Source organism: Lissotriton helveticus, chromosome 9 (assembly GCF_964261635.1).
Source record: "Lissotriton helveticus chromosome 9, aLisHel1.1, whole genome shotgun sequence".
Classification (NCBI taxonomy): Eukaryota; Metazoa; Chordata; class Amphibia; order Caudata; family Salamandridae; genus Lissotriton; species Lissotriton helveticus.
In genome coordinates, this window is record NC_136070.1 from 1,142,219,776 (window position 1) to 1,142,232,655 (window position 12,880).

The 12,880-nt window shown below is 46.7% G+C and overlaps 1 protein-coding gene across 4 annotated transcripts in view; it reads left to right on the plus strand.

Moving 5' to 3' along the window:
• Window positions 1-12,880, plus strand: part of LOC144782290 (protein TASOR-like) — an 865,833-nt gene that overhangs the window by 210,824 nt on the left and 642,129 nt on the right. The gene's annotated exons all lie outside the window — the stretch shown is intronic.

Sequence of the window (12,880 nt, forward strand, 5' to 3'; positions counted from 1 at the left end):
ATCCAAATCCTAGGCCTCCCCTCCCAACCAACTCCCCCGCACTTCGTGTCACCACATGCGGGTGGAGGTTGCTCTACACCAAAAGACAAAGTCAAAAGTCAAGCTCAGTGTTTGACACTCGTCTCGCCTCCTCTAGCCGACAGCTAGGTGTCCTGTCCACACTAGGAGCGGCTCCCATCGGTGGCAGTTCCCCGCCTGACTTCCACACGGTCCAGCATTCACTCGGTCCTCCTCACCCATAATACCCCTGCAGAGTACCTGAACACAGAGACCCTCAGTCCTGGTCGTCCATGCCGCCACCAGAGGCCTCCTCAACCGCCTCGCGATCCGGGGATTTCCTCTGCTCTCTCGCCCATTCTTTCAGCACCTTCTGCAATGCTCTCGGGTCCGTGAAGATGTGAGACTGTCCGTTTTTGTTGACCTTCAGCTTTGCCGGATATAGCATCGCGTAGTCCAGCCCTTGTTCCCGCAGGTGTTTTTTTCAGAGGTATAAAGTGTTTCCTCGCCTCCTGAACTCTGGCAGTGAAGTCCGGGTACAGGGAGATGTTCGAGCCTTCATATGTCAACGTCTGCTTTTCTCGGGCTGCTCGTAAGGCTGCATCTCTGTCACTATAGTTAAGGAACTAATGGGACGCAGCGGGCCCCCAGCTTTGGCCGCTGCACCAACGATCAATGCGCCCGCTCAATAATAAACATGTTGGAGAAGACCTCCGCCCCCAGCAGGGTCGTAAGTAATCTCTCAATAAAGGCTTCCATCTTCCCTGTTTGTGCCGTTTCAGGGAGACCAACGATAAGTACATTACAGCGCCGAGAGTGTGCCTCTAAGTCCTCGGTCTTATCTTGGAGTAGCTGTATCACCTTCCCCAGTTGCTTATGACCAGCATCGATGGTGGTTTGCGCCTCCTCCACCTCCGTAATTCTTCTCTCCGACATGGCGAGGCATTGCGCGTGCTTATCAAGTCGTTCGCCCATTCTGTCCAGTCTGTACGTTCGCGCGTCCATCTTGGCCCCCAGCGACGATATACCATCCTGTAGCCCCTTCTCCATGGATCTCAAGAGGCTTTTGATGTCCTGCTCTTGTTCCACCGGGGAGGAGGACCTGCTACCATCCCCAGTAGACTTGTCCTGCGGTTTAGCACTCTTCTGTGCAAATGGAAGTTTGGACTGACCGCGGTCCGTTTTCCCCATCACGCCCCACAACAGGGGTCCGGGCCTAGGAACTTTCCGCTCTCCACCAACCACTCCGGAGACTATTGGGCTACCAAACAGCGCCACTGCTGCAGCTCCAGGTATAGTTCCCCAGTGCTCCCCAGAAAGGTGCGCAGATCACAAGGTGCTCAGTCTCTCTCCTGCCGCATTGTCCAGCGACACATTCAGGGCCAAACATGCAGGTCTCCCCCCCCCCCCCAAGGGCCGCAGCTCCTCTCAGCGCCTGTAACTTCCAATGCACCGCGTGGCTCCCAATGCAGTGGTCTCTTCTCCGCTGCCCACACTTTGTCACGATTTGGGACCCCCCAGGGGTGGCAGGCTGCAAGGCCCCAGTGTAAATCGCACATCTTTAGCCACTGGGCCGGCGGTTCCGCTCCGTCTTCAAATCTGGGGGGGGGGCCTCCACTCCGCCGCGCTGTCTCGTGGGGGGCCGACGGGGCTCTTGAGAGTGGCACAGGATCTGCTTCTGTGAGGACATGTTACTCCCCCAGGCCCCGTTGGTTGCCGCACCTCACCCTCGGCCGCCGCGTCTCTCCCCCTGACACGCCGCTGCTCCCCAGCAGGATTTCGCCGTCTTCCGCGGCCGTTCAACTGGTAACTCTGTGGGCACCAAGGGCAGGCACAGTATCGGGCACAGTCGCCGACCCGCAGGATGGGTCGCCCGCACCGCCCAGCGCTGCCGAGGATCTCCGTGTCTCCTGACGCTCTGCGCTGGGCTCAGCCGCACGCAGGGCGACGTCGTGGGGATGGCCGTCAAATCGAGGCCGGTGCTTCTCGGCCCAGTGTTACTGCTAGAAGCTTCCCCTCCATCCGGACACAGCTGCCAGTACTCCTTTCCGCAGTGCGATCGGAGGGGCCCAGGATATTCACTCCGCTCCCTAGCTGAGAAGGGACGTCCCCAGCGTCTCCAGGGCTTAGGATTTTGCAGGATCCTTTGTCAGCATTACGGAGCTCGAGACTCAAGCGTCCATCTTGGTCTCGAGCAAGCTCCGCTCCCCGAACCGAGCAAAGCTGCTGTACCGGACAATGTCCCAAAACATCCAAAAGCAGCTCCTAAAGACAAATCTTCGACGCCAAGCAAGTCAGTGGAGTCCGAAGAGCTTTTCTTGCCAGATCCAAAGTGGACTACTATATTTATCCATCCAAAGACTGGTCCTATAGTCACCAAGCCACCTACAAAGAGGAAACCAGAACATTTACCCAAAATTCCTGTTCCTCCAATGGAAATTCATATAGCTACTAACACTTCTCCACCACCTTCACATCCACCACCTGTTAGCCCTAACTTGCTAATTTCACCACCACACTCTCCAGATTTACAGTATAGTGATGATTCACAGGGGCATGGAGAATTAGATGAGGATGTAATGCCATTAAGTCCTGATAATTCACCACAGGAGCCAGACCCATGGCATGATTATAACACTGGTCCTGATCTAACAAATGATCCGGATTTCTACCCCTCAAAACCATCCCCACCAGATGATAATGTGGGGTTTGCACAGCGTATCAATAGAGCAGCTGTATATCATAAAGTCAAACCTCATGCAGACCCTGTAGAAGAAGATTTTTATTGGAAACTTTTGCAGAACTACAAAAATCTACTCCTGTCTTACCCATGCTACAAGGCCTTCACAGACATGCTCCAGAAGTGTTTAAAGACCCAGTCAGAGCTAGGTTTCTTAACCCCAGGGTTGATAAAAAATACAAAGCAGCTCCTAGTGTCCCTATCTACATTAAGAGCCAACCTCCCTTAGATTCATTAGTAGTAACCAATGCACGTAAAAGGGTAACTCCCAAGTATCAGGCGACACACCACCTCCTGACAAGGAAGCTAAGTTTTTAGACGCATCAGGTAAACGTATGGCGTCTCAGGCTGCTAATTCATGGAAAATTGCAAGCCTTCTAGCAAGATATGACAGAACTCACTATAATGAGAGTTTGTTCAACATTTGCCACCAGAATATAAGGACAAAGCTAATGACCTTATACAAGAAGGGAAACAAATTACTAATACTTCAATAAAAGGTGTACTAGATCCAGCAGACACAGCGTCACATGCTATAAATACTAGTGTTCTGTTACGTAGACATGCTTGGCTTAGGGTGTCTGGTTTTAAGCAAGAGGTGCAAAATACAATCCTGAATCAACCATTTGATCAAGAGCACCTTTTTGCACCTGCAGTTGATGCATCTTTAGAAAAAAATAAAAAAGATTCAGAAACAGCAAAGTCTATGGGGGCCTTACAGTCACCATCTGCCAGAGGTTCCTTTCTTAGCTCCTTTTAAAGGGCAGGTTCCAAAACTAACACATCAGAACACCCTAGATCGTTCTATAAAAGTCCCAACCAAGGCTCCTTTCCTAGGGGATACAATAGAGGAGGTTACAGAGGTAACAACAATAAGGGTATTGGCAGAGGTAACAACACCCGCAACTCCCCTAACAATAGTCAGTGACTTCCTTATGCTTCCCCTGATCATCCCACTCCTGTCGGGGGACACATCTCACAGTTCCTACCTGTCTGGATTTCCATCACAACAGATAAATGGGTAAGACAAATTAGCCAGTATGGTTATTGCCTGGAACTCACTTCTACACCCCGCAACATTCCTCCAAGACAGCGCCCAATGACCATCTAACGCTACTCAAACAGGAAGTCTTGTCAATGTTACAAAAAGATGCAATAGAGCCAGTTCCTATACTTCATCAAGGGACAGGAGTTTACTCCCTTTACTTCCTAACCGTTAAACTTTTACATTCATTCAGACCACTTCCACATGGTCGCTTTGCAACAAGTGCTTCCACTACTGCAGCAAGTCGACTTTCTCTCCACTATAGATCTAAAAGACGCCTACTTCCACATTCCAATACATCCAGCTCACAGGAAGTACATCAGATTTGTGGTAGATGGTCAACACTACCACTTCAAGGTGCTCCCATTCGGAGTCACCACAGCACCCAGGGTCTTCACCAAATGCCTCACAGTCGTTGCAGCCCATCTCAGGAGACAACAAATTCATGTCTTTCCCTACCTAGACGATTGGCTCATAAAAGCAAACTCCCAAAACTGCTGTGTTCAACACACACTTCAAACAATACAATTGCTTCACAGCCTGGGTTTTACAGTAAATCTAGCCAAATACCATCTCCAACCGTCTACAGTGCAACAATATCTAGGGGCAACAGTGAATACTCTCGCAGCCAAAGCATATTCCAATCCCTTCAGGATAAATGCTATACAAGCACTAGTTCAAAGATTTCAACCACAACACACACTACCAGCAAGAGTGTTCATGCAACTAATAGGAACGATTGTATCATGCATTTTTCTCGTTCTCATGCAAGACTACAAATGTGCCCATTAAAAGAATGTCTAGCACATCAGTGGAACCATGCTCAAGGTCAACTAACAGATCTCGTGTTGGTGGACGACTGCAGCCATTGCTCTCTGCAGTGGTGGACCACAAAAAACCTTGCCAAAGGGCGATTGTTCCTCGAGCCACTTCCACAGCTAGTGCTAACAGATGCGTCGTTCACCGGCTGGGGAGCACATCTCAGAAACCATACCACTGAAGGGTTATAGACCTCTCAACAAAAACAATTCCACATCAACTACCTGGAATTGTTAGCAATCTCTCTAGTGCTGGAGTCGTTTCAACCGCAACTCCTCAACAAAGCTGTCCTAATCCGTACAGACAACATGACAGCAATGTATTACATACAAATATAGGGGGGGACACACTGTCTCCAGCTATCCAGTCTAGCACAAAGCATCTGGAGGTGGGCCATTCCACGAAACATATACCTCCTAGCAGAACATCTGCCAGGAGTACACACTAAAATAGCGGATCTGTTCAGTCGTCAACCACAACAGATCCACAAATGGGAACTTCATCCTTAAGTTCTTCTTCCATTCTTTCATATGTGGGGACAGCCAGACATAGATCTGTTCGCCACACACAAAACCACAAAATGCCCAAATTTCACATCCAGGTATCCACACCCATTGTCCAAAGGCAATGCGCTATGGATGAACTGGTCAGGCAAATTTGCTTACGCTTTTCCGCCTCTCGCCACTCATTCCATTGCTAGTGAGGAAGCTTCAACAGCACTCCCTTACAATGATCTTAGCTGCTCCAACATGGGCAAGGCAACCATGGTTCATAACTCTTTTGTAGCTATCAGTAGTACCACATCAAAAGCTGCACCTCTCTCCCAAGTTTCTCATTCAGAACCATGGAGAGGTAAGACACCCATATCCCAATCAGCTCAACCTGGCGATCTGTCTCCTGAAATCCTAGAGTTTGGATACCTCACTCTTCCACAAGAATGTATGAACGTTATCAAAGAAGCTAGACGCCCTACAACAAGAGCCTGCTACGCTGCAAAATGGAAAAGGTACGTCATTTATTGTTCCCACAATAAAATTGACCCACTAGATGCTTCCATTCAAACCATCATTTGTTACCTTTTGCATCTACAACAATGTAACCTAGTGTATACATCAAAAAGATTACATCTAGCTGCCATAGCAGCCTATTTGCAGAACAGACAATCTGTCGTTGTTTAGAGTTCCCCCAATAAAAGCTTTTATGGAAGGGCTTAAAAGAATTCCACCAAGAGCTCCACCCTCCCCAGTGTGGAATCTCAATATAGTCCTTACCAGACTAATGGGCCCTCCATTTGAACCTCTACACAAATGTGAACTACAGTACTTTACTTGGAAAGTGGCATTTTTAGTCGCCATCACATCTCTCAGAAGAGTGAGCGAACTCCATGCATCAACCATACGAGAACCATTTTTACAAATTCATCATAAAGTGGTTCTTAGAATAAATGCAACATTTTTACCCAAAGTAGTGTCTTCCTTCCATCTAAACCAGTCGGTTGAACTACCAGTATTCTTCCAACAACCAGACTCAGTGGCAGAAAGAGCGCTACACACTTTTGATGTTAAAAGAGAATTGCTCTATTACATCGAAAAGAAAAAAAACCTTTAGGAAAACCAAACAACTTTTCGTAGCTTTCTCCCCACCTCATAAAAGCACTCCTATATCTAAAACAGGAATTGCAAGGTGGATTGTAAAATGTAAACAAATATTCTACCTTAAAGCCAAAAGCACATTAACCATTCCCCCTAGGGCTCATTTCACACGCAAACTAGGGGCATCTATGGCATTCTTAAGGAACATTCCCCTAGATTTCGAATGCAGAGCAGCAACTTGGGCCACGCCACACACCTTCACAAAACACTATTGTGTAGATGTGCAAGCAAAACAACAAGCTAATGTGCGCCAGGCTGTATTAAAAACACTTTTTCAAACTACTGCAACAGATACAGGTAGCCACCGCTAAGGAGGATACTGCTATATAGTCTATGCAAAGTGTACAATCTGCAGCTCATATGCCTCGAACGGAAAATGCTACTTACCAGTATGCATCTGCTGTTGGCATGTAGAGCCGCAGAGCTGTACACACCCACCCTCCTCCCCGGATACCTCTATCTGATCCAGTATTATCTTAATTAGATACATCACGCATGGACACTTTTCTATTTCTCACTACTCCATCTAACCCTACTGGCAAAACAATCTAACAATGGAGCCGAAGCCCATGCGCACTGCCACCGAAGGAGGAGTCGCCAGCCTTGTGACTACAAGACTTCTTCAAAGACAAAAACAACTTGCAATCATCTGAGATTGTGATCCATGCAAAGCGTACACCTCTGCAGCTCTACATGCCAAGAACAGATTCATACTGTTAAGTAGAATTTTCCTTACTTGTGAAGATTGTACTATATTGGGACATTTTTTAATAGGTACTAGAATCTGGTAAACCATCTCTCTGCTGCTAGACTACTGCTAGGCCACCCATCCAGCTAACTCAGTTGATCAGTTCAAGGGTTGAAAGTGAGAAATAATGGCTGGGGGCATATGTCGAGAAATTACATGGGAAATAATGTACACGTTGAACAAGAGATTCTGGTGTTCATTCTCAGATTTTACTCCGAGTATTTATTATACAGCAAAGTGGGATGCATTTAAATGCCTCTATGTTGCACTGGCACCAGATGGAAGATGAGTATAGCTTCCCACACAGTGGAAGTGTAATACCTACATTCGAGTGGCTGGAGGGTAGGGGATGCAAACACTAGTGTTGTGAGGGGATGGGGAAAGGTCTCCATTTACATATTCAATGAACACTTTTGTTGGCAAATGGCTGCTGATTAAACTTCCTGAACCTCTGCCATTTGTGTAGCTGCTATAGGTGAGTAGGGGTGGAGCTGCAGGTTGAAGGGAACCCTTTAGGTGAGGCCAAGCATTTATCTACCTTATTCACACTTCAGTGAAGAGCCCTTACACCTCTTTGTGCCTCTGTTCTGGGTGCTCCTGGCTGGAGGCAGTCCTGCTGTGAGGGGCATCACTACACAAAGGCTTTGTCTGAAGCGCAGCCTGGAAGACATTTGAAATGTAAACATGTTGAATTTACCTTTCCCTATCAGGAAAGGTAGCTATCTCCATCCTGGTGTTTTTGGATATGGGTAGTTATAAAGGCATTTAATGGTGTAAAACTCCCCTCGCAGAGAGAAATGGTTTCAAAGAAGTCGACCAGGGAAGACAAGGGTTAAAGTACCTCTTCCTCATGGAAGCTGTGAAACCCAACACCTTCGAGGTAGCAGCAAAACTCAGGTAGCTTTACATGTTAGTGCATGCCCCTTTCTGCTCTAATTTTTTTAGTTTGTGTTCTTTTCTTCTGCATCCAAAAATGTCTACTCTGCTGCACTACAAGGTTGTAGCTGCCTCAATGTGCCAAACTGCACCATTCAGTTTACTGCACTGGACAAGGGGTCTCTCTAGCTTTACCTCACGCTGACATGTTTGACAGCTGCAAGCTTGAAAACTGGAAAGGAAACTTAATTTGCAACTGAAATGATTTATTTTGGGGTGGAATAAAATAAATAAATTGCACCATTTTAAAGTAAACCGCTCAATAATAGGAAAATAATTCCACAAAAAAGCGGGAAGGTCGGCAAACATGGCCACTTAATGTATTTTACCCTGTTTACAAATGTGCGGTCTAATTCACCTCTCTGCAAGTCCTCTCTTGGGGAAGGGTTAGCTTACCCCAGTATGTGTCCCTGCAGCTCACCACTGGGGTGCTGCAGAGATTAATAGTGGAGGAAGGGCGGGTCAGAGAGAAAGAGGCTGGTACGATTTCTGTGACACCCCTTGGCACCCTGTCAATGTATAAGAGCAAGACTGCCCCAAGTTTCTGCACCATGTTCGACACAAACTGTACTGTCTAAAGTCCCGCACATGCAGTGTTTGTCAGACACCGCTCTTAATGTTCAAGTCCATCTAACACAAGCCCCCCACAGCTGCCCGGGATGAGCAGCGTTTCTGTTGCCAAACACGATAGTGACAAGCAAACAAACTGTCCTAATAAAAAGGAACTAAAAGGCAACACATCCCTTTACATGTGTAAATCTGGCGTCCCCCTTCCTCTTCACTGGTAACTCCTAGCAGAAGGCCACCCTTATCACCACCCCATCTCTCCACTACCCCCAACCCCCATGTTCCACCCTCATGAAGTTGCACACAACCTGCTTATAACGCATCCACAAGTCTGTTTACAAGGCACCACTCACTTAGTAGTGGGTCCGTGGTACTCGGGCCCTCCCTCTTTCCTCTTCTGGCAGCAGAACCTCCACCGTCCACCCTCCCTGTGTTGCAGCGCAGAGCACAAAGCATTTGACCTTTCAGCATCAAGTAACTACACACAAACAAAATATTTGCAAATGTAGGATCCCCAGGTGCCTAATAATATTTCCAACAAATTGGTTCCACTCTCACCATTATTTTATGCAAAGATACAGCGCTATGGAAATGCTCAATAATCCAAAGGGGAACAGTAGGCAAAACATTTCTGCCTCACAATGCTTTGTATTAATTATTCTCTTGTAGGGAATTTCCATGTATAGTCCTAAGCACTTGAATAGTCCTGCCCACGTGCGGGAACCCTTGAGCACTTCTTTTAGATATATCTTCTTAAGGGGATATTATGTCTTTCTTCAGTAAGGCCTGTAAAGACACTTAAGAGATAGAGTGACAATAATGCAGCCCAAATGCATAGGATACACTGGCCGCATCTTGATCTTGAAGTGAAAAACTGTGCCAGTACACTATATTTTGTGCAGCTTTTTAGTGTTTAACACACAGAAGAATCCCCTTCCAAAACTCCTTTTCATTATAGAGATTAAAGAGAGAGGAAAGAATAGCCTAATAGGCTGCCATTATATGTCTTGAAAATAGAAGCTGCGTTTTTAAGAATCCAGACACCACCAGTATCCAATTATGCACAGCTAGTGGCAGTTACTTCAGTTCTTTTTTCCGGCTCCTCGAGCAATGAGCTTGGCCAATTTTGTTTTTGTTCTTCAAAATTCACTTCTGAATTTCCCAAATAACTACTTCACTCAACGTCTTTGGCCTTTCTCTATCCTTTTCTGTCTTTTTCTGACATGAATGTGCACAGTTTTCACTTAAAAATGCCATCTCTTTTTGATAAGTTGCCAGACTGTGGTGGAAAGAAGGCCAAAACTGATCCTCACAGTGTGTGTATACTCTGTTTGCCCCAAGGAGCAGAGGAGCAACAAAAACAGCAGATGCAGTCTTTAGGTGGGACTTCAGGGCGAGGAGAGGGTTAGTCCTCTACCAAGACTCCTTTAGCCTCTCGAGGGCTCTCTAGTAGAAGGGCCGAAAAACGGCACTGGTGCCGGTTGACCTCCACGACGATAACGTCGAGAGGAGGTACAGCCACGACCTGTTCGCCATCAACTCTGGGCTCAAAAGACTTTGACGCTCCACGTCGAGGTAGTATGTCGGCGTAGACTAAAATGCTTGATCACAATACACCAAAGCACACCCAATCACTATATCTGTAATCCAATTAGCAATCAAGCAAGAGACGGAGGAAAATCCTCCTCAAAATATGTTCACAATAAGTCCATAATCCAATGTTTTTTTAAAGATATTTCGAAATATCTTTAAAAAAACATTGGATTATGGATTTATTGTGAACATATTTCGAGGAGGATTTTCCTCCGTCTCTTGCTTGATTGCTAATTGGATTACAGATATAGTGATTGGGTGTGCTCTGGTGTATTGCGATCAAGTATAGCCTCAGACCTCGTTGGTCCAGAGACAAAAATACCCTGGTGGGTGGGTATTAAAACGCTATTTTGAGCACCCCGCATTAAGTAATTGTAAAGTTCCTAACTAGACTTGGAATGTCAAGATATGTGCAGACCAAATAGCAAACCCACCTTTTGTTCTTCGGTTGTAGACTAAAATGCTGATGTCGAGCGCACCCTGTTCGGCATCAGGATGCCCACTGCAGACGGACACAGGTCACCGTTGAGGTCTTTATTGGCATCCCCGCCGATCGACGTCGACACACCGTCACAGTTGTTCGAGGTTGAGACACCACCATCGATCGCCGGCGCACTCCTGCTGTCGGTCGACGGCAGGACATCGTCGTCAATCACCATTGAGACACCAACAATCGACGTCGAAATGCGACCCGCTGTTGAGGCGGCATTGGCGTTGAGGGGCACGGAAGGATCATTTTCAGTGACTTCGTCAGTCACTGCAAGGCTTCAGGAAGCAAGCAAAAAGAGAAGATTCAACCTTTCAAGAGGTTTTGGTGCGGGGTGCTTTGAAATTAAACATACCAGTGTCCACTCCCAACAACGTATGTGATGTTTGAGACTCTACAGCAAAAACAAGCTTCACACCCTTTGCTGCCTCCTGAGCCGGGTCTCTTAGAGCCAGCTATAGAGCTTTTTATGAAACATTCAATTAAGTCATCTCCATCCAGGCTGCAAAAGAAATGCCATCCTCCAGAGCAGGACCCTGCTTTTCTGTGGACTGACCCGGCTCTGGATTCTGTCATTGTGGAGACTACGAAGAAGCAACATTCCGCGGCTCTAGCCTCAATGATGCCACCGGACAAAGCGAGCTGAATAGATAGAGTAGAGTAGGGAGGAAGGTTTGCGACTCAGCTGCGACAACTATGAAAGCAGCTAGTGCTACAGCCTTACTAGGCTGGTATAATAGGGCACTGTGGGAATTGCTCCAGCAGTTTGTGGACTACCTCCCTAGAGACAAACTAGAGGAGTTTAATGAGATCTTGACAGAAGGTCTTATAGTCTCACATTGAGTCATAAACACCGCAGCGAACACATCGCTTCTTACTCCACGCGAATATTGCCATGGCGTGGCTCTTCAGCAGCACACATGGCTGCGCCTTAGGTCACTTAAACCTGAATCTCAACAGCGCATCCTGAATCTCCTGTTATCGGGGACAATTCTGTCCGGCACTCACGCCGATGAAGAAATGGCAAGGATCAAGGCAGAAATGGAAATGCTGAAAGCTGTTGGCTTAGAAAGAACTAAGGAGCAGCATACATTGTTCAGACCCTTTCAACGGCGCTATCCCACACAGAGGGTTCAAACCCCTTGGTGGTATCAGGGTCGCCAGTCGGGTACACAGCAACCGTACCACCAATCCTATCAGCCTTATCAGAGCTACAGGCTAGAGGAAGATAAGGACAGCAACCTGCGCAACGAGGCAAACTACCAGCAGGATGGAAACCCGGAGTCCTTTCTTCCCCCTCTTCCGTTACACGCTCCGGTAGGGGGAAGCATTCAACATTCCCTGCAGAGTGGCAAAAAATAATGCTAGACAGTTGGGTGCTAAATATTGTTCGCAGTGCATATTCTCTCAGATTCACCAGTCCTCTACCGTCGATACCTCAGAAAGAATCCAGGTTCCAACTGTACAAATTACAGTTGGAGGCCAACCTTCTCTTACAGAAACAGGCCGTGGAACCCGTACCTCATCTACAACAAGGCAAGGGGTATATTCAAGATTTTTTCTCGGAAAAAAAAAAAAGACTAGAATGGGTTCAGGGTTTTATCGACCTCAGTACGGCCAACAAGTGGATTAGGAAAGGTTCCGGATGCTGGCATTACTGTGAACAAACAAAGTCCACCCAACTGAATTTAGAAGATGGCTCGAGGGAGTCCATTATTTTTAAAGTGCAATCAGGAGCTCACCACGGGGTGACAGAGAGGTCACAAAGGGAGAAGAAGAACACACATATTCATATACAAAAACTCTTTATTTCATTATTTTCTTTCTTTCTCCTCCTTTAGTCTTATTTAGTTTATATATTTTTTGTGTTCAACACATCAAAAGGAATCATATAGGATAAAAATTACCATGACACAACATCAATAAATATACATCAAAACATATCCCCACACCAGACTTTCAAACACATACTCCAAGCTCATTCAATCACACACATACATCCACAAATATGCACGTTTCTCGAAAACAGTCCTCAGAATAATATAAGGGGTGGGAAGAAAACACTGTGGGATCTCCGTGGTACAGGGCCAAGAGATTCCAGATAAATGAACACAGGATCCCACGTTCAAGTAACGCCGACGCGTGTTTCAGTGCAAAGCCCAGATCTACGGGCGCACCTTCATCAGGGCTCTCACGTCAGGTGGGGGAAGGACAACACAAAATATGATATCTGTACGTGACCAATTTGTTCAGAAAAAGGGAATAACATTTTTAGATTAAACAGTCCGACATATGT